The following is a 26,566-nucleotide window of genomic DNA, read 5'->3' on the forward strand; positions in this document are numbered from 1 at the left end:
TAAGAGTCGGGATGTTATGATACAGTCTTCTCCCCTTGGGGGTGGGGGAGCTTGCAAAGCAGTGAGAAAATTCAGACTTAGAAAAAGCACATGTTATACATTGCTTCATATTTCGTTTGTTTACCAAGGAGACCTGAATGTCTTCCTTGATTCCTATCCTGGAAAAAAATACACTAAGTATAATTAACAAGCTTCTGATATGATTCATTACAGCATGTCAATGTTGGGTGAATGAATGAATGAGGTGATGAACAGTACCTCTGATGAAAAGGAAGAGCTGGAGAGCAAAGATCTTTACAGTAGGTCTTTAGCACTGTCTAAAGGCAAAAGATAATGATACCGTAATCCCTTCCCATTCTGGAGACTGGCCTAAATTTGGAATATCACCAGGGGTAGGATTCCCCTCATAAAATACACTTGTACAGATAACAAAGCCAAGCTGAGAGGTGAATGCTGAGTAGCTGGTTTTCGAAGCTCAGCTACTAGCAAAGGGAGCCACACCAGCCTGAAGAGCTATGCGCTGTAAGAATTATAAATTAATATGAATCACACAGATGGATATACTAAAAGATAGTAAAAATGAGAAATGGCAATTCCGGTAATGCCACATGATCCTGAATATGTTTCTGTGAAGGTTTTACTCTCGTTGGAATTCAGATAGAAATTTCTTAAAGATCTCCTGAATAATGCATCCACAGGGGTATATATCTGCTTTCCTCCTCTTTCCCACCATGGAAAGGTTGATGACTCACCCTAGTTTAAGAAACACTGCCCTGGGTGAAGGGTTTCTCAGGTGGCACCAGAGTTAAAGAACCCACCTGCCAATGCAGGAGACGACCCATCCCTGGGTCGCGAAGATCCCCTGGAAGAGATACATCTCCCTCTGTCCATTCCTTCCAGCTGACGTCTAGTAACGTCTCTTGTGAAACAAATTTACCCTGTAAAAGTACCACTAAGCATAAGCATGAACCCTAAACCGAATTCAAAAAGTGGATTGATTATCCAGTGAAATGTGGTATATGCACACAAAGGAACATTATTCAGCCTTACAAAGGAATAAAATTCTAATACACCCTGCAACATGGGTTGAACCTTCAAGACATTATGCTAAATGAAATAAATGTCAGACCTTAAAGGACAAACACAATCACTGATTCCACCTAGAACAGATAAAGTCATAGAGACAGAGGCAACACAGAGGGCACCAGGGGCTCAGGGGAGAAGGATATGGGGAATTATTGTTTCATGGTTACAGCTTCTACTTGATCTACTTTGATCCCTGTCTCCCTGCTACTGGTTCCAACCCACCATATCACCCTATGTAACCCCGTGAGGAACTCCCAAGCTATGTTCAACCGGAGGTCCCAGTATCCTGGACTACACACAGAGGAAGCACATGGCAAATGTGTTTGAACGAATGAATGAAGTCATTAACTAACGACTTTGTTTTAAGAAGAATGGGCTCCCATGGTCAGCAGCACCAGATTGAGATCGCAGAAGGCCAGCTCTCTATATGCATCAGGAGTCAGTCCAGGGGCCAAACTGCATGCTCCCCTCTGGCAAAGATGTAAAATATAACCAGCAGAGGAGAGGTGCTCAGCCTGTGCCTTGGGAAGCAGGATGAAGGAGGGGCACATCGCCCATACAGTCAAGGGTCTGAGGACCCAGCCCCAGAAGACAGACCTAACCAGAAAGGTGTGCTCTGCTCTTCAAAGGAAATAGGCAGCCTTTACACTCCCTAGAATGTTCTGGCACAATAACTGGACTTATCCTCAATGGATAAGATGGAGGCTGATTTTCTGAAATCACTGACAACTAATACACAGCAACTGGTGGTTCGTCAAGTAGATGGAAGTGGTGACTTGCATCAAGGCCTTAGTCGAATTTTACACTCTCTTTCAATCTTACAATTTAATATCTCTATTTAATCATAAAGTGAATTATCTCCCAAACTAATAAATGTTCACTACCTTTCTAAATAATAAAATACATTTTCCCAGCACATAAACCAAGAGCTTTACTTTTATGCTGTAACTGATGTGAAATTACATGTCATGAATTATTCATGCCATCCAATTTAATTCAATTATTTTTACTGAATTCATATCTAATCCATAAAAATGTTTAACTCAACCAAAAAAAAAAAATCATCTCTGCACCCTTGAATAATAGATTTCTCACAAAATTTCAGGAATGATAAGTAGATATTTGGTTTGAAATGGCAAGACATATTATAATTGTAATGATGAAAGTAATTTTAATTATTTAACCATACATTCTGTTCTATTTACTTACTGATGTCTTCTAAAGGAAAACTTATTTAATGTCGAAGTAGAATCATAGAGGGGGAAGAAGTGAGTCTCAGTTTCCAATATGGCATGAAAGTTACTTTTAGATTTTCTGTAAGATTCATACATATATCAGAGCAGATGCCTGCTCAAAGTGGGGTAGATACCTTGCCCAATTACAAGCACAAATTTTGCACTTATATTGTAGAAGAAGAGCTCTGACTTGTCACTTTGAAATTAGAATTGTGAAGCCATCATTCCCTCCTTAGTGAAAACCCTTCAGGGGGACTTCCTTGGTGGCCCAGTGGTTAAGAATCCACTTTCCAATGAAGGGGATACAGGTTTGATTTCTGGTCAAGGAACTAAGATCCCGCATGTATCCGGGCAACTAATCCCTTGCCACAACTAGAGAAGCCCACTCACCACAAAGAAGACCCAGCTCAGCCAAAAATAAATAAATAAAAGTTTTTAAAAATTAATTAATTGGAGTGCTTCCCTGAAGCAGCAGTAAAGAAACCACCTGCAAGGCAGGAGACACAGAAGATGCGGGTAATACAATTTAAAACCCTTTGGCATTCATGCCTCTTACCTACGGACCTCCTTGGAACTGCTTCCTATGGTCAATAACTTTGTCAACTGTTTCCCCGTCCACCTCTCCATGCCAGATCCTGACATCATTTGAGGTGCTCTCAATGTCTGCAAAGAATGCATTGAAACTCCCTTGCCTCTTAGTTTCTAGATGACTTCAGTTCCACCGACCATCACTGCCACTTCACTTATATACCCGCGTCACCCACGCCACACCCAGACCAGAAATCCCTCCATCTCGGCAACCCCAAATGCCAGAACTTCCCCTCTCATCACACGTGCTCGCTAACCTCATCAAGCCTTCCATCCCCTTGGCCCCACCATGTCCTCTGGAGCCAGTTCATTCCTCATCAGATTGTACATCACAATTCATCATTTAGATCACATTTTTAAATGACCAGAAGTCTTTTTAAATGCATATCTATCATGCCAGGCATTCATGGGGGGCAGGTTCCAGCAGCTCAGGCTCTTCCCCATCAGTTCTCACAGACCATGCTTCTCTGGACAGAGGAGGTTGGTGCTTCAGCTGAACTCTGGTTTCCTCCTTTTTCTGGTCATTGTCCTTCAAGCATCTCATGACGCTCGCTTGGCTCTCAGGACACTTACTATGCTCAACGTGTATATTAACATCTTGGCAATAACCTTGCCTTTAAGGTGTCTCTTTACACCAATGCTGCGTGGTGGGTACGCCACAGCCTCTCCTGGTTTTTCCATGGTAACAGCTGTGGGCCAGTCCTTTTTGAAGAGCAGTCATTCCACTTCCTGACACATATGTGTACTGCCAAGTGGGCAACTCCAGTTTTCTGAAAAGCCTGGAGGACACAGGGCAGGTGCCCCTCCTTTTTCCCTTTGCATTTGTCATTTTTGAGAGTTACTGGAAAATGGCAGCTCCCAAAAAAAGCTTACATCACTGTTTGCCTCAACGTCCACCCCTCTTTTCCCTTGAAACTTCTGACATGACTGCTCCACAAAATCCCACACCTGGATAGCTATAAGCATCTATTTCTCCACTTCGAAATCAGTTCCTGGGGACTGCTAGAGGAGGTCATGTGGTCATTCAGGTTGGTGCCCTGACAAAGTGATGGTCTCCAGCCTCAGGAAGACCATCGCTACAATCTTTCCATATGCCTCCAAAGAGCTGCTTCTGTCCCAGTCCACATAATCCATTTCAAGGCTTCTTCACTCTCCTCAAGCCCCCATGCCCTCATCTCACTGCCCGCTCCTACCTCACATAAAAATCTAGAAACCCCAAAAGGTACTATCTTAACTGTGCCCACTATCAACACATTTATCTTTGTCAAGATCATCCTCGCTGCCAAGTTCAGGAGATGAGGTGCTGTCTTATCCATATGTATTCCAACAGTATTTTTTTCAAGTGACTAATATTTGTTAAGTTTATCCAAAATTTTTGACTTAATTTAATGCAAATTAAAGGCTTTTTTGCATCTATATTTTGCTGACTTGCCTAATAAGTAATTAAATTACATAAATGTAGTAACAAGCCCAAGTGACATAAAAAAGTTTGGGATCAAACACAGTAGACCCTTCGTAAAGCACACAAATTAGTGAAGTGCACAGATACATGAAGATATTGGCTACCAGCTGAAAGCATTTGTCTAGCAATACTTCAGTCACAATACTTTAAGAGAAAATAAGGCTTATGAATGAATACAGTGAGTCTCTTAAGTAGATATCAGTCAAGTTTCTTCTGTCCTGTTTCATATTTATCATGCTTTATTTATACAATTTGTTTACATTATCATCTCCCCTCCTGTAGTCTGACTCCTTGAGGAAAGGTGCTATGCCTTCTCCTAAGCAGATCTAGCATGGTTTGAAGGAAATCAGAGATGTTGAGCAAATGTTCCAAATTGAATTGAATTAAACTGACACATACTGAACCGAGGTGGTGGTTGTTGTTCAGGCACTCAGGTGTGTCTAACCCTCTGCAACCCCCTGGACTGCAGCAAGCCAGGCTTCCCTGTCCTTCACTATCTCCCGGACTTTGCTCAAAGTCATGTCCATAGAGTCGATGATGCCATCCAACCATCTCATCCTCTGTCACTCCCTTCTCCTCCTGCCTTCCATCTTTCCCAGCATCAGGGTCTTTTCCAGTGAGTCAGCTCTTCACATCAGGTGGCCAAAGGATTAGAGCTTCAGCATCAGTCCTTCTAGTGAATATTCAGGGCTGATTTCCTTTAGGATTGACTGGTTTGATCTCTTTGCTATCCAAGGGACTCTTAAGAGTCCTCTTCAGCACCACAGTTTGAAAGCATGAATTCTTTGGCGCTCAGCCTTCTTTATTCAAAAAGTTATAGATGCATTTCTGGTGTGACTGAGCTATGAATAAAAAGGTGGGTCCTAAACCTGGTGTCACTACCCCTCTGTACATATTTCATGGTGCTAGGGTCAGAAATCAACTGGCAGACTCGAGGTCTTAGTGTGGCATCTCTTCCAGGTGACAAGAGAGCTCTCCGTGCTCACCCACTGCAATGCCCATCTCCTTCCTCTTTACAGTCTGTACAATTACAGATTCTTTGTGTCAATTGTGAGCAGAGCCTCAGTGTTGCTGAATATTATGTTCATGTATGTCAAATAAGTTCCTCTGCCAGATAGTCTGCTTGCTTTTCCAGAACAGTTCTCCACTCTTCTCTGCCCTGTTCATGTCCTGCACTGACTATGTATCAATAGGCTCCCTTGATCTCTAGCTTCTAGTTGAGTTTGGCCAATGGGAGACACCACTGGGAGGTTGGACAGCACAGAGATTGGCTGACAGTGTATTCCCCTGGCTCTCCCTGCCAGGCCAGAATTTGGCAGTGGTTGTATTCCCCTTCTGAAGGCCACATTCCTGTAGGGTAACCTGTCCAACAACCCCAGTTGCATTCTCTTCATTGCTCCCTCCTCTTGCCCCTTTGGGTCTAGAAGTGGTAAAGTTGTTGCTAGTTCCTGGGCACTCCACCAGCCCTTGTTGGTTTCTTTTAATCATCCTGCCTACAAACGGGTAAATGGTACCCTTATTCAGCTTTCTCCAGTTATCTGCCGTGAGTGTATTTATACCAGGACTCTGATCAAGACAGTCCTTTTGCCCACTATGCACAGAGCTCACTGCAAGAATCTACTGTTATTGGTATTCTACTCAAGGCCAAAATTCTGGGAAATCCTCCCCTCAACCACATCTCCTGTCTTACGCCTAAGACTAATCTTCACTGACAGCCTGGAACTTGCCAAGAATCAAGCACAAGATTCTATGAGAGCACTCAACACTTTTTCACTCATTTCTTTGAATGAGTTTCTCTACAAAAGGGCAAGGCTATGCATTAAATTATCTCAGTAACCTAAGTGCTTATCAGAAACCCAAATACATATGAAAATACCTTGCCATGCCTGCTTTTCTATGCTAGAGTAACTCCACACTTCAATCGTTCAGCCTCCTGCAAACCACTCCCAAGTGTAGGATGAATCACCATTCTCCAAGGCTGCAACAGAAAAGCACATTAGCCAAATGGCCTTCACTCCCTCCTCAAGAAGCAAAGGATGGTGACCAATGAGAACTTAAATAAAAGGCTCCAGGAGTGTCCTGCCACCATCCTGATCATCAGAAATCTTTTTCCTTCAACAGACACCCATTCATAATTTTATTATGAAAACATGTATTTTGTGGACAAATTATATAGCAATATTAAAACACACCTAAAACAATATCCAGGGTAATGGATCTGCATGGAGTTAATGGCTGTAATGCCGACGCATATGTACGAGAGCTAAGAGGCATACTCTAGGTCTTCCACACCCTCAGAAGGTTCCAGGGGTCTCTGTAACAGGATATTCTCCTCAAGGGTCTCCAGAATCTGCCTTCATAGAGACTGTGATTCTCTTCAAAGGAGGGCAAATCAGCCTGGGCTGAGCCAGGAAAGCTGAGGATGGCTGCCTTCCAATATTCTGGGCACCAAAGACTTCTACCTAACGTGGTCCTACATCCCACACGTTCTAGAGACAAGCCCAGTGACCAAGTCTGCCATGGGAGGGAGAGAAGGAAATTAGACAGAAGTTTCACAAAAGAGGAACAGAGGATATGGTTTTAAAGAATGTGTGGAAGTTTACCAGCTAGTGAAAATAAAAAAGGGTAGTCTAAGCAATGAAAGTAGAAGGTTCAGAGACACAGGGGTAGGGAAGATCATGGAATCTGGGGGAAGGGTGGAAAGACCAAGCACAGGGTAGGGAGAAGCTCGGGAGGAAGACAGCATATCAAGACGGCTGGGGGTGAGATCGTAGAGAACTGGAAGGACTCATCAGAAGAGTCTGGACTTGATCATGGGGAAAACGGAGAGCCACTGAGGGTCTCTGAAAAGAGATGGTAAGGCCTCTGGTATTTCCTTAGTGAGATTAGAAACCACTTGAGGTAAATCTATGCCTTCTGTGATTATTTGTCATCCAGGGTCCTTTACACACTGTTGGACCCATGATTCACATACTTCTGTTTCTTCTTACCATTCCCCATAGTTCACTACACATGGTTTATACTCAGTCTGCTTTTTCACTGAATGAATGAACAAAAGAGTCATTATTTCTGAAGTCTTTCGAATAATCAAGGATAGACAGCAGTGACAGATTATCAAGTATAGACAGCAGTAACAGATTATACCTGCCAAGGCTACACAGACAAAGAAATAAAACCCTGCCTCCAACGCAGGAGTGAGGGATAAGAAAAGCTAGAGTTAAAGCTCAAATGTGCCAACCAACTTAGCCTGGGGTGACACTTAAAACCCAGTAAAAATAAAATCACCAGAAACTTCTACTAAAACACTGTAAGCACCTTTGATTTGGTGTCTGTGTCTTTCCTGACTGATGAAAATTAAACTTCTCCTCTAAGTGATGAAGTGCTCACATGTTTTTGTTTATGTTCAGCCTTTGGTATCTCCTGATCAAGATGGAATGTCACATTTGTGTGAATTCAAGCAAGGAAGTCAGGACCTGAGATTTTTCTTCATCACAGCAATCAGAGATTCATTCACGACTAAAAATGAAAGGAAATTTAGGTTTTCTCTGACAACATTTCTAACTGGTTCATCAGACCAAAGGGAGTCCAAGGTATCAAAATTTCAAATATTTTAATACTAGCAAGTAACAGTCACAGCCATCACCAAAAAGCCTGAAACATATTTGCTCGATCTGAAGATAACAGGCCAAGTACAGGTGTTGATTTTATTCACAATGGCACTATTTGACTATCCATACATACAAGACACTCTACTGGATTAATAAAAGACATGGTCCCAATAACTAAGATTCATTATAATACCCAGAATATAGAAACTCACACTTACAAAAGCCAGTCTCTTTCTCCTGGCTGAGAAGAGAAGAAAGAGAAGAGAAGAAAGAGAAGAGGCATGAGCTTACACTTACTCACAGGATAGGGCAGCCCACGCTCCCCCTTCTATGTGCACGGCAGCTGTCCAGGGTGCTGGAAAAGAAGGCCGGGCCAAGCCAGCCTAAGGGGAGGCAGTGGATTTTGCAGACTCTCTTTGGGGCCCCTTCCAGGCACTCCCCTCTCTTCCCTGGCAGTCCTTAAATCCTTCAATGCCCAGTGCTCTCTCTGGGCCCAGGGAGCATCCCCTCTCTAGGCTTACCCAGTGTTCCATCCTTCATCATTGGCTCTTCCCTTCAAAACCAATCTGGGAAATCAATTCCCAACCAAGCAGGAATGCCTAGTTAGAATGCCTCACAAAGTCCTAGAGAAGAATCTGCATTCTGAAAGAGGCCTCCTGGAAAGTACAAGATGAAGAAATAACTGTCCAAGGTACAATTTTACAATTTGAGGCATTATGCAGCCAGAGCTTTGGTGGGGGTGGGAAGAGGGCAAGTGTGTGTTTTCAGCACCCCTCATGTTATTCCATGAGGTAAATGGACCAATCACGTTGCCAGTGGCCAAGCCTTTCCCTCATATACAGTCCAAATAGAACTTAATCTCTTCTGAACTCTAAGATGCCTAGTTGTACCTTGGCACAGGCTTAATAACAATATTATAATCCCAGGCTTATAACACTGACATGTTATCACACTGGATCAAAATTATGTGTTTACTTGTCTGACCTCTAGTCCTCCAAATCCTGTAGATGCCTTAAGAGCAGGGACTATAGTTTTGATCTCTGTACCCTAGAGCCCAGCACATTACTCAGAAGATAGTGAGTGCTCAGTAACGCTTGTCAACTGAATACGTTTTTACTCAATATGTGAAATCAGTGAACTATTCTTTGGTACATTAAGACTGTAATCTAACTTAGGTTTTGATGGTTCTTTCCTTCTCGGACACAGCTTCAAGCCATGTGTCCTACAGCAGAGAACCAGGCTACTACTTCAGCAGCACTGGGTCACAGCAGGGGCTCTAGGTCTGAAGTGACACCTCCTTCTCTTGTCACTGGTGGTTACACAATAAAGAAGCATGCAGGATCTACAGGAACTACAGCTATTCTGGCCCTGCTGCCCCCCACAGCCTCATTTTTAATCAAATCAGTGTCTTCGTTGCTTTAAAAATGGACACATTGTACTTTGGCATATCTTCCATTTATTAATTCATTCATTAAAGAGTCACTGAGTGTCAGCTACATTCTGTTCTAACTGTTCTAAAGGCTGGGGAAACAGTGGTGACTAAGACAAAGTTCCTGCCCCTCTGGGGCCAGTCCAGACTCTTGAGATTCATCATGTGGATCTGTGAGGCCGCCTTAACCATGAAATCGTACTTCTTATCTATCCGAGGACTGAATAATCAAACACAGCTTCTGGTACTAATCTTTTCGAAAACTCAGTAATGTTTCTGACTACTCCCTCTGTCAAATCAAATCTGATTCATCACTGTATTCATTTCCTAGGGCTGCATTAACAAATTACCACAAATTTGGGGGCTGAAACAAATTCATTCCCTCATAGTTCTGGAGGCCTGAAGTTTACAATTAGGGTACAGCAGGGCCATGCTCCTCCTGCAGGCTGTAGGCAAGGGTTCTTCCTTGGTGACTCCTGGCAACCCTTGGTGCTCCCCAGTATGTAGCGGCATCACATCAATGTCTACCTCCATCTCTGCATGGCCTCCTTCTCCAGGCGTCTCCACATGGCCTCCTTCTAGCATGACCGATCTTCCCTGAGTGTCCTCACATGGCCTTCTTCCCTGTATCACTGGTCTCCCCACCATCCCACAAAATCGAGCCCACACCCAACTGCCAAAGTTTCTCTTCTAATGTTCTATGAACATGTTTTTCCTCATAAATTTTAACCTACCTCAAACTGATTTGGCTATAAGGTTTGAGGCAGGGGCATAACTTTACTTTTTTAATATAGTTGCCCCAACACCATTTATGAAGTCAACCATCCTTTCACTTCTGATGATGCAATGTCATCTTTGTCTTACAATAAATCCCCACAGGAACTTGGGTTGCCTCTTCTCTTCCATCTATCCACTGGCTTATTCCATTGCTAAAACCACACTGCTCACTAACTTTATAACATGCTTTAATAACTGGTATATAAGTTTTCATCATTATTGTTCTTTTGTCCCCAAATATATATTTTTTTCTCCAAACATACCTTGGGTATTTTCATGCATGTATTATTTCCACTTGAACTTCATATCTATTTTAGTGAATCCTTCAAAGAGTTTTAATTGGGAGTTTGGCTGGAGTTATGTTTCATCTACATATGAGATGGTAAATGCTCAAAAAAGAATCTATTGAGGAACATTATTTGTCATAAATTAAGTATGGCTGAATCTACATGAGGCAACTGTTTGTCTGCGAGCAAGATGGCTTCACCTAAGACAGCCTGGGGATTTGACATATCAGTAGAGATTCGAGAGACCCTTATCCTAGAGCCCACCAAGTATGGTCACCAGCTGAAGACGTATCAGGATTTCCTCATTTCTGAAAGAGGAAATTCTGCTGCTCTTGTGGCACAACAGCTTCTGAAACAATGGTGGCCACAGGATGGCCACCTGCCTCATTCATTCATTTAACAAACACATACTGAATGCCTGTCATGTGCCAGGGACTTCTGGAGAGACTGAACATTCCTACATTCAGACACTCTCAACCCAATCACACAGCTGTCCCCTTTGGAAACTAGGCATGATACATCAATGCTATGAAGAAAACAATCCCCTCAAAACCTGTCTGATGGTCCCTCCTGGTGACAAGTCTACTCACTACAAGAGAAAAGGCAGACAAATCAATCACAGAGTTCATCTGGGGATTGAATTTACATACTTTGAGAGCCTAGCATCCTGCTGTTTGGGCTTTTACAACGTCTCTAAAAGGAGATGAGATTTGAGGTCCTATGGGAGGGAGACAGACAGTGGAGTGGCCCTCTAAAGAGGGTAGGAGCTGGGGGTAGGAGAGAGTCACTTTCACAGGCCACATCGGCATTCCAGACAGCCCCAAATTTGTCATTCAGTGCCCATGTGATACTGTCCACCATGCATTCACACACCACAAACACACAGCCACATAGGGGGCACCCAAGAGTGATGGTAAGCGAGGCCCAGACGATTAGAGTGAATCTATCACAGTCCAGAAACATCCCACCTGGTGTTGCATACAGCAGAAACCCTGCTGTCCTGCTGAGGGATACAAGGCTCTGTTCAGTCCAACCAAGCAAACAGGAAGCCACCAGACTCGCTTAACCTCTAAATAGCACAGTGATGGCCCAGACTTCTTGGCACTTGTCACACTGCACCTGGATGAGATGGCGCTCTCCTGAGGCCACTCCATAATAAAGAGGTAGCTGACAGCTGAACCGGAGCAGGTGAGAGGAAAGCCATGTAACTACATCATGTCACGTATAAATGGTACATACAGAGGGGCATTTTCCAAAGATGTGAAAGGCTGCCACGTGTTGGGATTCAATTCTGTTCTGTATGACCCCAAGAGGCAGAAGGAGGATCAGCAGATGAAAGTACAGGAAGAAAAGATCACAGCAGCACAGCTCAGTAGAATAACCCAAGATCACATGGGTCAGCCAGGCTGGGAGAAAGCAAGATCGCTATTGTGAAACCAAGACAGTCATTCAGGTTCTGCAAAGAATGTGGAAGGATCAGGGAAGTGATTTTGCCAGATAACATTTCAATCGTCTCCCAAATATGAGCTCCTATTAAAAGAACCACAGGGAATCTTCAGATGCACTCATCAGAATGACAGACGAGAAGTGGTGGCTCTTGTTCCTATAGCTTCTCCTAACTAAACTCCTCACCCCACTTCTAGACAGCAGTGAGAATGACTCATCTGAATCTCTTTTCAGCTCCGGACATCGCCAATACAAACCTGTGCTGTGGAGTCGCTCAGTCATGTCCCCACGGACTGTAGCCTGCCAGGCTCCCCTGTCCATGGGATATTCCAGGCAAGAACACTGGAGTGGGTTGCCATGCCCTCCATCAGGGGATCTTTCAAACTCAGGGATTGAACCCAAGTCTCTTGCATCTCCTGCACTGCAGGTGGGGTCTTTACCACAGTCTTAATAGGCAGTAAAAAGGGAGAGAAGCTAGAGAAGGAGCCACACATCTGGATACTGCATATCCTTGAAACACTCACCCAGAAATAATTAAGAAGTGAGTAAGGAACTTTCCTAGTGTCCAGTGGTTAACACTCTGTGCTTCCAAAGCCAGGGGCATGGGTTCAATCCCTGGTCAGGGAGCTAAGATCCCTATCATGAAATAATAGGTCAAGTCTTGCTTGCTTTACCCCAGATTCCAATGGATAGTAACGAAATAATTTTGATGGTGCTCAGGGAGCAAAACAAGGCCGACAAAGGGCCTCACTGGAGGCCATGTCAGAGCCCTGGGCAGGAGCTCAGTAAAGTCTGTTGAACAAGGCAGTCAGTCCAGCCTCATATCTGAGAGCCAGGGATAAACTGAAATCTGGGATCTTGGGAACAAAAGAGCATACAACCTGCTGGGGGCAAGCATAGTAAGTAGAAAGGACCTACATATAAAGCCAGAAACTGTGGCAACCTATCTTTCACAGGTTGGTGACAGTAAAACCCAGAGCCAGGTAGGGTCACCATGCAAACTGGTTGAGACTGTAGGCTAGCATGAAATCACGATCCTGGACAAGTCAGCTGACAATGAAACAAGGTATCAAAAGAGCGTCCTGAAATCAGCTTCTTCAGCTTCTCATTAAAATTCTCTCTAATATCCACTGAACTATCAGAGACAAACTGTTGCCTCAAAAACAGTGTATTTTTAAATGGGTTAATTTCAAAGGCTAAAGGTACATCATAAGCAAAAAGACAGCATTTATACTCCAGCATTTTAGCATTCCATCTATTAATTTAAAGAATGATAAAATTGAACAGTAGGTAAGAAACTGGTTAAAACTGGTTTTTCATCTAATGTCCAATGTGGTCCTTCTGTTAAATAATTTGTGTTAAAGGCAGGCACTATATTTGTTTTACCTCTTGGTCTTAATGTGTATTTGCAATGCTCAACAACTTTAATGCCAGGAGGAAGAAACTAAGTAAGGAAGAGGGTGCACTGGTCTGAACCTGGAGAGTTTATCTAATTGAACTGAAAAAATTAAAACCCTTCTCCATCTGCTCAGTACACCTGCTGATGGTGCACTAGCACAGGTAGGGAGGAAATCTACCAGAGACCAGTTATAGAGATATTTTTATTTCATGTGCTACAAGCCTGGCAGCTGAAGTGGGAGGCTGCCTACACCGGCAGTCAGGCAAAGGCCAGAAGCCGCTTTTATGTTTGGGTAGAAGGGGCAAGGAGACAGAAACCTCAAACAACAAAATGAAGGCAGCTTCCCAGTAACTCATTTGGCAACCAACCAACAGTTGGTTGCCAAATCTGTTTAAAACATGTCAGGCATTTCTGTTGAGTGCTGGGGGGATGTGAATCAATCTCACTTCCTCGTAAGGATCATACAGAATCTGATGGGAAGGACATCTTCACTCATTGCTTACAGGGCAAAGTTTCTATGTTCCAACTTCCCTTGCAGCATCTACAACACTGAATCAGGAGATTTCCCTGACAGTCCAGTGATTAGGACTCCAAGCTTCCAGTGCAAGGGGCAAGGGTTCAATCCCTGATGGGGGAACTAAGATCTCCATGCTACACAGCAGAGCCATAAAATTAAAAAATTTTTTTAATTTAAACTAAAAAATAAACAAAACAAAACTGAATCAAGAAGGAGGAGAGCACCAGTAACCAGATAATGCCAACTTCACTGATGTACCATATTGTCCTGAGGATGAAGTCAATGGAAATCCAAAATGGACCAAAACAGCAATCAGAAGGAAACATTTTTGTGGAAAGAGAAACCAGCAGGCACAATCCATAGACTATGAGAAAGAACAGGAGGGGCAAGAAACATTCTGGTCCCTCCTTCTAGGTGTGAGTCAAAGAACCAATGAATGGGACTATTCTGACCAGACACTTAAGAGCAAAATGTCAGAGATCATACTTCCAAATAGGACCCTGGAGGAGGGGGAGACGGGCAGGGGGAACAGGAGTGTTTATTTCATTGGGAGAAGTGCAGGCTTAGGGGAAATGCCCTGATGCCTTTCAAGAACATTAAGGATACTATCAAGAAGATAATGACCTGCTATTCTGTCACTACCAAGGACAACAAGAGAAATGGGACTGAACTGTGGCAAGGGAAAACTGGGTTAAATACGAGGAGGATGTTCTTGACAGCTCAAGTTATTAAACACAGAAAAGGGAAACTAGAGGCGATTAGGGATGCTCTCTGGAGGTCTTTAAAAAAGTAGAATAGCTTGGCAACTATCTGGGGGTAATTTAGGTGCAGCTCTGCCTGCTCCTCTGGCCTTTATCAGTGCTCTAATTCATCCCCTGGCCCGGACAGGACACATCCACCACGGTAAACTACTGTCACACTCTGTTCAATAATAAGCTCTCTGAAGAAGAATAAGCATTAAGGAAATGGCAAAAGCTCTCCTGGAAGTAAAACACATTTTTCTTTATTTAAACTGCAAGTTGGGTTTTTGTGTCGTTTTATTTTTTTTCCTTTTCCTAACACACATCCAGAAATAGCCAAACAAAGGTCACTTGCACCAGTTTGTGATTCCAATGCATTAAAAGGAATCTGGATAGACGATTAAGTGAGGAGAAGGTTCTGAGCCAGAGACACATAAAACAATTCATCATGCACTTCTCTGCTAGGTGCTGTTTAGCACAGAAACTACCACCCAGAGACTCTAAGATTTGCTTCTTAGGAGGCTAAGAAAGGCGATTCCCATTGCTCTGGCCACAAGGAGGCAGATTTACTGACCTCCAGGATTCTAAAATTCTGGAGTCTTTGTTCATTTTATGGATTTATATTCAATGTCATATTTTAAAAATGCAAAAGAGTCTTACAGTCAAACAGCTCCATGTTCTTTAAAGTACATGGATATTAATGATTCTCCCTTTATTTGAAGAGGGAAAGAAGACTTTTTAAACAGGCCTTTCTTTACCTGGCATACCTGACATTACATTTGATTGAACTGACTTTTTTGTGGTCTTTTCTCTACCGCTTTACTACAGGCTCCATGAGGGCAGAGATTGCTTATGTTCTATCCACTACAGCATCCTCAATACTTAGCTCTAATAGACACTCAGATAGTAAATGAATGATGAATTGAGTGTCTGAATGAATAAATGAAGAGCAGAGGATTAACCTCAGTACACAGTTTCAAGGGGAAGAGCTAATATAAAAGTAGCAACTTACTCTCCTCCTAGTGACCCCATCACAGAGTGAACAAAAATCAAGCAATGGAATGAATACGATATTCTAGAGGCAGAAGACTTGAAAGAGCCCTGGTGGTGGTTTAGTCGCTAAGTCGTGTCCGACTCTTGCAACCCTATGGACTGTAGCCCGCCAGGTTCCTCTGTCCATGGGATTCTCCAGGCAAGAATACTGGAGTAGGTTGCCATTTCCTTCTGCAGGGGATCTTCCCAACCCAGGAATCGAACCCAGGTCTCCTGCACTGCAGGCAGACTCTTTACCGACTGAGCTACAAGGGAAGCAGTGTTGTCATTAACTAGGTCAGGTACTTCACCTCTCTGTGCTTCAATTTGCTCACCTTGAAGTGTGTATGCTGTATGTATCGTGTGTGTGTGCCTCACGCTGTTGCAATCACTTAGGCTGCAGATACAGAGAAAACAAGGTTTGTGACTAAACAAAGGGTAATCATAATTTTCACACTTTCTTTATTAAACTTTTCCCAAAACTTCTAAACAGTGGAGGGGTGATACAGGGATGGTGACTCTCCCTGCCAGCTGATTCTAGGGAAGAATTCAATAAATGGAAGAAAGAAGAAATGTACAAGCACAGCCAAGGAGAGGACACTCAGCTGGCTTCCTTCTGTGCTGTCAGGACCCTCATTCACTGCACTAAGCAGCCAACAAGTACAATAAGGCAGCTCAGATGGTAAAGAATCTGCCTGCAAAGCAGAAGACCTGGGCTCGATCCCTGGGTTGGGAAGATATCCTGAAGAAGGGAATGGCTACCCACTCCAGTATTCTTGCCTGGAGAATTCCATGGACAAAGGAGCCTGGCAGGCTACAGTCCATGGGGTCGCAAAGTGCTGGACATGACTGAATGACTAACACTTTCATTATAATAAGGCAAACATGCATTGAGCAAAGCATGTGGCCACTGCCCTTAAGAAAGGCGAGTCTGGTGGTGATAAATTTAAAATGTATAGAAATGGGACTTCTCTGGCAGCCCAGTGGGTAAGACTTTGCCTTCCAATGCCAGGGGTATGGGTTCAATCCCTGGTTGGGGAACTCACATCCCACATATCTAGTGGCCAAAAAACTCAAAAACATAAACCAGAAGCAATACTGTAACAAATTCAATAAAAATTTTGAAAATAGTCCACATCAAAAAAAATATTTAAAAAAATAAAGAAAATGCATAGATATAGCAAATCACTATGTTGTACACCAGGAACTAACACAGTCTTGTAGGTCGATTATAAAAACAATCAATCAATCATAGAAAAAGAGAATAGATTTGTGGGTATGGATGGGTAGGTGATTGGGGAAGGGGGGCTGGATGAAAGCAGTCAAAAGTACAAGCTTCCAGTTATAAGTCCTGGGGATGTGATATACAACATGCGAAATATAATTAACACCATTGTATGTTACATATGGTATGTAACATATGTATATTACATATGTTACAAAAGAGAAAAGGAAAGATATACCCATTTGAATGCAGAGTTCCAAAGAATACCAAGGAGAGATAAGAAAGCCTTCCTCAGTGATAAGTGCAAAGAAATAGAGGAAAACAGTAGAATGGGAAAGACTAGAGATCTCTTCAAGAAAATTAGAGATACCAAGGAAACATGTCATGCAAAGATGGGCACAATAAAGGACAGAAATGGTATGGACCTAAGAAAAGCAGAATATATTAAGAAGAGGTGGCAAGAATACACAGAAGAACTGTACAAAAAAGAGCTTCACGACCCAGACAACCACGATGGTATGATCACTCACCTAGAGCCAGATATCCTGGAATGTGAAGTCAAATGAGCCTTAGGAAGCATCACTACAAACAAAGCTAGTGGAGGTGATGGAACTCCAGTTGAGCTATTTCAAATCCTAAAAGATGATGCTGTGAAGGTTCTGCACGCAATACGCCAGCAAATTTGGAAAACTCACCAGTGGCCACAGGACTGGAAAAGGCCAATTTTCATTCCATTCCCTAAGGAAGGCAAAGCCAAAGAATGTTCAAACTGCCACACAATTGCACTCATCTCACATGCTAGCAAAGTAATCCTCAAAATTCTCCAAGTCAGGTTTCAATAGTATGTGAACCGTGAACTTCCAGATGTTCAAGCTGGTTTTAGAAAAGGCAGAGGAACCAGAGATCAAATTGCCAACATCCGCTGGATCATCAAAAAAGCAAGAGAGTTCCAGAAAACCATCTGCTTTATTGACTATGTCAAAGCCTTTGACGGTGTGGATCACAACAAGCTGTGGAAAATTCTTCAAGTGATAGGAATACCAGACCACCTGACCTGCCTCCTGAGAAATCTGTATGCAGGTCAGGAGGCAATAGTTAGAACCAGACATGGAACAACAGACTGGCTCCAAATAAGAAAAGGAGTACGTCAAGGCTGTATATTGTCACCCTGCTTATTTAACTTCTATGCAGAGTACATCATGAGAAACGCTGGGCTGGATGAAGTACAAGCTGGAATCAAGACTGCTGGGAGAAATATCTATAACCTCAGATATGCAGATGACACCACCCCTATGGCAGAAAGTGAAGAAGAACTAAAGAGCCTGTTGATGAAAGTGAAAGAAGAGAGTGAAAAAGTTGGCTTAAAGCTCAACATTTAGAAAACAAAGATCATGACATCCGGTCCCATCACATCATGGCAAATAGATGGGAGAAACAGAGGAAACAGTGTCAGACTTTATTTTGGGGGGCTCCAAAATCACTGCAGATGATGATTGCAGTCATGAAATTAAAAGACGCTTACTCTTTGGAAGGAAAGTTATGACCAACCTAGACAGTATATTTAAAAGAAGAGACATTACTTTGTCAACAAAGGTCCGTCTAGTCAAGGCTATGGTTTTCCCAATAGTCATGTATGGATGTGAGAGTTGGACTATAAAGAAAGCTGAGCACTGAAGAATTGATGCTTTTAAACTGTGTTGCTGGAGAAGACTCTTGAGAGTCCCTTGGACTGCAAGGACATCCAACCAGTCCATCCTAAAGGAGATCAGTCCTGGGTGTTCATTGGAAGGACTGATGCTGAAGCTGAAACTCCAATACTTTGGCCACCTGATGAGAAGAGCTGACTCATTTGAAAAGACTCTGATGCTGGGAAAGACTGAAGGCGAGAGGAAAAGGGGACAACAGAGGATGAGATGGTTGGATGGCATTACTGACTCAATGGACATGAGTTTGGGTAAATTCTGGGAGTTGGTGATGGACAGGGAGGCCTGGCATACTGCAGTCCATGGGGTCGCAAAGAGATACGACTGAGCGACTGAACTGAACTGATGTTACATACGGGCTTCCCTAGTGGCTCAGACCATAAATAATCCGCCTGCAATGAGGGAGACGTGGGTTTGATCCCTGGTTTGGGAGGATCCCTTGAAGGAGGGCATGACAACCCACTCCAGTATTCTTGCCTGGAGAATTCCCATGGACAGAGGAGCCTGGTGGGATACAGTTCACAGGGTCGCAAAGAGTCAGACATGGCTGAGCAACTAAGCCTCAGCCAATGTCATATATGAAAGTTGTTCAGAGAGTAAATCCTAAGAGTTCTTATCACAAGGAAAAACTTTTTTTCTCTTTCATGTTGTATCTGTATGAGGTTGCAGGTGTTCACTAAACTTACTGTAGTCATCATTTCATGATATTTGTATGTCAAATCATTATGCTGTACACCTTAAACTGATGCAGTGCTATGTGTCAATTATATCTCAAGAAAACTGAAAGAAAGGAAAAAAAAAAAAAAAGCAAGGATGCCAAGTGCAGGCCACGAGTCTTGCCTGAAGGTTTGGAACTGCAAGTCCACTCTTCTAGCAGTTGTTAATTTCTATCTAGAGCATTACCCTTGGTTATGTGCAAGCTAGCATCCAACAGACAGCAGTGCCCAATGGTCTGAACATTCAAGTTTTCTCTGGGAGCACATATACACACGCAGATTTTAAAACACACACAATCGCCAGTCAGTTCCACTTAAATTGCAAGGAGCTGGGAAAGGAGAGGGCGTGCCTCACACACAACACCCAGCAACCGCCCCCAGTCTTCTGGGTTCGGGACCTTCTGTGTGTTCTTTTGTTTTGCAAAGTGATTTGGGAGATTAGGTGGGTTTTGTTTAGGCGGGATGGCTGCGGAAAGTCGGGGAATAAGTGCTACTTGATTGCACCACAAAAGATTCACAAGAAGCCTCTGCCACAACTCAATCCCCCTTGCCCCAACAGTTTGAATTTCTCAATTAAGTTATTTTGTTAGCAAGAGGACTGGTGAGGGAAAGGAGAAAGTGCTTATTGCACCGAGATTATTCACTGTATAGAAATCAGTGTAAGCAGATCAACAGAACATTCTTGCTAAGAGTCTGAGAGCCCGTCTCTGGTGAAGCTGCTGATTCAATAGCAACATGCCTTATTGGTGGGCTTAGGAGGCTCTGCAAACAGCAAAATAACACTTCCCAACAGTCATAAGGTGGCTCAGTGGTGAAGAATCCGCCTGCCAATACAGGAGACATGGGTTCGATCCCCGGGTCAGGAAGACCCCTGGAGAAGGAAATGGCAACCCACTCCAGTATTCTTCCCTAGAGAATCCCATGAACAGAGGAGCCTGGTGGACTACGGTCCATAGGGTCACAAGGAGTCAGACACGACTGAAGTGACATGGCACACACATACATATATATAGCCATAAACAATGTATCTGTTGTTTTACATAATTTAAAATGTATATAAATGATTTTATCCTTTCTTCTGTTTATCTTTTCTTCTGTTGATGGACATTTAAATTTTTTGTCTTGTGCTGACTGTGCTATCATGGCTAACTTGAACTTGCCTTCTACACATATTTGTGATCTCTAGGGGAATTACCTAGAAATGAGGCTGTGTTGCCAAATATGTCAAATTACTCACTACAAGTATAAGTGTTAGTCACTCAGTCGTGTCTGATTCTTTGTGACCCCATGGACTGTAGTGGCCCACCAGGCTCCTCTGTCTGTGAGATTTTCTAGGCAAGAATACTGGAGTGGGTGGCCATTTCCTCCTCCAGGGGATCTTTTCAAACCAGGGATTGAACCCTGGTCTCCCACATTGCAGGAAGACTCTTTTCTGACTGAGCCAGCAGGGACACCCAAATTACTCAATATTGCCAGGTTATTCATCAAAGCACATGTCCCAGTTAACATTCCTGCATGAGGGCATCAAAGTTCTCATATGTCTGTATCTTCTACATCTTCACCAATACTTTCAATATGCTTTCGGTCATATTGCCTCAATTAATGTTCTTAACAATCTTTTGATTTGATATTATGACATCTGCTTTTCCGAGAGGAAAAGTCAACCTTAAGATTTCTGGAGATTTTCTCAAGATCACCTAGTTAGTAAGCGATCTAGTCCTGGGATTCAGTATTGTCATTACTATACTTCAGATGACCATTAAGAACTCTGAAAATCAATTACTCTAAAGACATACACATCATCATCAAGATCTGTGCTATTGACCTGAAACCACAGGTGTTAGTAAGTAAATGAAATGAAATATTTTTATCACTGAAATTTTTAAAGCCACCCAGTCAGACCCTTTTATTCTATTTCTAATATACTGACCTCTTCTAAAAATAAGTACAAAAGTCTGATAAAATCTAGCATGTTATTAATAGGAAAATTGGAAACCTTGCACCAGCAGGCTTTTCTTCTTCTTTTAAAAATAAATGTTCAGCGCTTCCCTCGTGGCTCAGTGGTAAATTGGCCAATGCAGTTTGGCCAGAGACTCAGGTTCAATCCCTGATCCAGGAAGATCCCACATGCCATGGAGCAACTAAACCCATGCACCACAACTATTGAGTCTGTGTCTAGAGCCTGGGAGCCACAGCTACTGAGCCCACAGGCTGCAACCACTGAAGCCTGCATTTCTCAGAGCCCGTGCTCTGCAATAAGAGAAGCCACGGCAATGAGAAGCCCAGGCAACGCAACTGGAGAGCAGTCCCAGCTCACCTCAGCTAGAGAAAGCCCACGTAGTAACTAAGACCCAGCACAGGTGAATAAATAAACAGAATTATTTCTAATAAATGTTCAAAGTTAATCAACTAGAAATTATAATCTTGTTTCTTCACTTAAAATCTTTCATTCAATGTGCTCATGGTAAACACATACCAATCTTAAGAAAGCTAGTGATTAGACAGGACCTTGTTCCTAATTTGAGAATTTAAATATCATTAAATAAGTTATCAAACATAAGTACCACCAACAATATAAGCTAAAATTTTAAGCAAGATACAGCTCCAGTTCTGTTCAGGTTATTTTACCACATATAAAACAAACAACGTGAATAACAGTATCACCTAGGGGAACCTGAACTTCACCCCCACCTGCAGTCGCAAGGCACCCTTCCCATCCAAGCTGCAAAGGAAGGCTAGTGAGGAGCCTGGACTTCCACCCCCACCTCCTAGTAGTGAGGAAGTGTCTCCTCTTCCCTGCAGCCAGGGGGGTCAGAGGAGTTGTATTAAAACAGAGATTTAAGTAAGATCCACATTCTCATAACATAATACCCCAAACACCCGAGATACAATCACAACCACTCATCATACTAAGAACAAGAAAAATCTCAACCCAAACGAGAAAAGAAAGTGAACTGATGCTGACACCAAATTGACACATATGCTGGAATTATCTCTGACAAGGATTTTAAAGCAGTTATCATAAAACTGTTTCAATAAGCACACTGAACACATGAAAAAAAAAAAAAAGTCTCAGCAAAGAATGGCAGATAAAAATGCAAATTAAAACTCACTGGGTAGCCTCAACTGCAGAATGAGGGTAACAGAGGAAAGAATCAGTGAACCCGGAGATAGGAACAACAGAAATTACCCAATATGAACAATAAAGACAGAACAGGCTTTAAAAAAGACATGATTGGTGTCAAGCACCTGGAAGACCATAACAACAACAAAATCTATCATTCATATCATTCAAGTTCTGGAAGAAAACGAGAAAGAGGAAAGGCCTAAAAATAGACTCAAAGAAATTATGACTGCAAACCTTACAAATCTGGCAAAAAACCAAAAACAAAAACATAAACCCCCATATTTAAGAAGATGAGTGAACACTGGGATAAATCCAAAAAAATCCATGCCAAGACACATCATAATCAAACTCTTTGAAAACTAGACAAAGCAAAAGATTGTGAAAGTCAGGAGAAAGAAACATCTTACAGAGAGTAGAAAACAATTGGAATGACAGCAGTTTCTCATCAGAAACCACAGAGGCAGAAGGCAGTGGTACACTGTTCAAGTCCTGACAGAGGGGAAAGTTACTGGCCCAGAAATCTATACCCAGCAAAACTGTCCTTCAGGGAAAAAAAAAGGGGGGGGGGTATCAAGACATTTTCAGATAAAGGAAAATTAAGAGATTTGTTGCCAGCAGACCTTCCCTAAAAGAATGGCCAAAGGAAAATACCTAAACAGAGATGGTAAGAATGCAACAGGTTCCTTCTGTATAGCACAGGGACCTCAGTCAGTATCTTGTAACAACCTATAATGGAAAATAACCTTAAAAAGAAGATATATACACACACACATACACACATACAAACTGAATCACAATGCTGTATACCAAAAACTAATACAACATTGTAAATCAACTGTATTGAAATTAAAAAAGAAAAAAAGAAATGGCAAGAATGCAAAGAAACCACTTAGGTTAAGAAAGAAATAGGACTATCCCATGATAATGTACAAATACTATTTTATGTGGTGATTACAGTATTGCCCTGATTAACACACCAGGCAACATTTTACACATAAAATAATTTACAGATGATGAATGTGGTGTTTGGGTTATTTCCACAAAATCTAGACATCATGAGCCCTTAGTCAAGTCTATAACTTTCTTTTTACTTCACCATTATCTATGCTGGAAAGTCTAATTCAACTTACAGCTTTCAGCTTACAATGAGCTCTTCAAAAACACAACCTGCTGTGAGAGTTCATACTGCCTTCTGACCAGCAATTCCACTTCTGGGCATACACCAAAAGAATTGAAAGAAGAGATTCATACAGATATCGGGTTGGCCAAAAAATGGATTTGGGTTTTCCCATGTTATGAAAACACTCGAGAAAACTTTCTGGGCAACCCAATATTTGTACACCCACACTCAAAGCAGCATTATTTATAATAGCCAAAGGTGGAAACAACCCAAGTGTCCACTGACCGACGAACAGGTAGGTAGAATGTGCTGTATACATATACAATGCAATATTATTCAGCCTTAAAAACAAAGGACATTCTGACATGTGCTACAGCATGCATGAACCTTGAGGACATTATGCTAAGTGAAATATCCAGTCACAAATACAGTCTGATACCACTTACATGCAGTACCTACAGTAGTCAAATTCATAGAGACAGAAAGTAAAATGGGGGCTGCCGGGGAACTAGGAGGAGGGGAAATGGGAAGTTGTTATTTAATAGGGACAGAGTTTTAGTTTTGTAAGATGAAAATATTTCTGAGGATGGATCATGGTGATGACAGCACAAAAAAACCAAATGAATATACTAAATGCCACCAAATGAACACTTAAAGATAGTTAAGTTGGTAAAGTAAGTTGGTAAAGTTTATGTTATGAATTTTTATAATAATTTGAAAAAACCATATCTGGCATTCATTGAGCACTTTTTATGTACCAAACACTATGCTAAGAGCTTTGTATATATTTCCCTAAATCTCCTCCCAACAATCTTTGAGGAAGGTATCATGATCCCTGTTTTATACAAGAAGAAACTAAGTTTATATAACTTGACCAAAGTTCAACAAGTGAAAAATGGAGTTAAAATTCAACTGGACACTGGTGAGACTCTGAAGCCCATTCTCTCTAACCTAAGATGGTAAAGGGCTGTTTTCAAAGGCACTGGGATAAAGCAGTCCTGAGTGTCAGAGAGCAACCTGATCTTCTCAAGTTGGGGAAAGTCACTTAGAGTGTCTAATGGAAAAGATACAAATGGCTTTGACATATGAGATGAAAAGGATGACATCACTACAGAGGGGCTAATTCTTCAAAACCCAAACTCTAATACCAAAGTATGTCCCACAAAACCTCAACATCCATACTTCATGGGTATTCTGATTATATAGGACCAAGAGATTCCTAACTGCAAAACAGAAGAGAGAATTTAAACTCTTACAACATTGTGGAAATTAGGTAACCTTTTTCCTTTTCTACACTTGCTTTGCAAGAAATAAAAAAAGTGAAAGAGAAAGTCATCTCCAACTCTTTGCAACCCCATGGAATACTTCATGGACTTCTCCAGGCCAGAATACTGGAGTGGGTAGCCTTTCCCTTCTCCAGGAGATCCTCCCAACCCAGGGATCGAACCCAGGTCTCCCACACTGCAGGTAGATTCTTTACCAGCTGAGCCACCAGGGAATTCCAAGAACACTGGAGTGGGTAGCCTATCCCTTCTCCAGTGGATCTTCCCAACCTAGGAATCGAATTAGGGTCTCCTGCATAGCGGGTGAATTCTTGACCAGTTGAGCTAGCAGGGAAGCTTTAAAGAAATAAAATGGCCTTAAAACAACCAATGACCAAACTAAGAGATTTGTTTGGCTGGGGCAATTTGCAGTTGGGGCTATTATTATTCACAGCCTGCTGGGTTTCAGAATAACTGCTAACTTCAGTATTCTCCAAACCTTTTCTTTCACTTTACCACAAGAATTTCTAGATACTCATCTCTCATTGTTTTCAACTGTGTTCTCTGGAACTCTTCTAATCACATCTCCTACCACACCCGGAGAAAGAAATGGCACCCCACTCCAGTACTCTTGCCTGGAAAATCCCATGGACAGAGGAGCCTGGCGGGCTACAGTCCATGGGGTCGCAAAGATTCAGATCATGTGTATGTGAGCCACACACACACATACATACACACATACACCCCACCTGGACCCCTAAATCAAATACTGGAATGCTTCCCTCCCCACCCCAGACCCTCAGACCTTCTTCCTTTCCTGAAATTCCAATTCCAAGCCTCAACCCAGGCCCTCTCTCTCTCCAGGGCCACTGCTCACACCCGGAGTGACTTTGTACCTTCCTTTAGCCGACCAAGGCACAGGGCTTGGGGAGGAAAGGGCAGGCTGAATTTCAGCACCCCCACCCCTGAGGCCCCTGCAGTACACAATAGTTCACAATGGTCCTGACCTGCCCCTCCCTCTCCTGAGCCTCAAAACAGCCCTGGAGAAAGACCTAGAAAGATGCTGGTCAACATGAACTAGCCTCAGCAACCCTTCGTCATTGTCACCCTCAAAGCGAGCTCTTTCTGATATTCCAGTCTAACCCCAAGACCCCACTTGCACCCTCATTCTCCTGGTAAAGTTACCGTCAGACTGAAGCCAACCACTGAGCACTGCCCTCAGCTCTCCATGTGCTCCCTCATCGCACTCTCTCTCTCAGTCCCCTCAGCTTTCTTCCCAGGCTCATCAGAGAGGCTTAAGTTTGTTAGACAACTGCTGGTCTCCTCCATGCTGAGGCCACACCACCAAGGCATAAGGTACAGTTATGGGATCCTTCAGGGAGACTGCTGCTGCTGCTGCTAAGTCCGACTCTGTGCGACCCCATAGACGGCAATCCACCAGGCTCCCCTGTCCCTGGGATTCTCCAGGCAAGAACTCTGGAGTGGATTGCCATTTCCTTCTCCAATGCATGAAAGTGAAAAGTGAAAGTGAAGTCACTCAGTCGTGTCTGACTCTCAGTGACCCCATGGACTGCAGCCCACCAGGCTCCTCCATCCATGGGATTTTCCAGACAAAAGAGTACTGGAGTGGGGTGCCATTGGCTTCTCCCTCGGGGAGATTAGGAGTGACAGAATGAGACGATGGAGGGTCGGCTGGAGGGAAGAGCTGGTCAGGGCCACTGTGAAATCGATCAAATCCTTGTTCTGTGTTGTCTCTGACGGCAGACTCAGGGGTTGTAATGTGGTCACAAGAATGTGGCCCTACACT

General features: G+C 42.8%; 1 protein-coding gene across 4 annotated transcripts in view; it reads right to left on the bottom strand.

Annotated features, from left to right (window-relative positions):
* MSRA (methionine sulfoxide reductase A) overlaps positions 1 to 26,566 on the bottom strand; it is a 383,805-nt gene that overhangs the window by 306,083 nt on the left and 51,156 nt on the right.

The sequence above is a fragment of the Bos taurus genome, chromosome 8 (assembly GCF_002263795.3).
Source record: "Bos taurus isolate L1 Dominette 01449 registration number 42190680 breed Hereford chromosome 8, ARS-UCD2.0, whole genome shotgun sequence".
In the NCBI taxonomy this organism is placed as follows: domain Eukaryota; kingdom Metazoa; phylum Chordata; class Mammalia; order Artiodactyla; family Bovidae; genus Bos; species Bos taurus.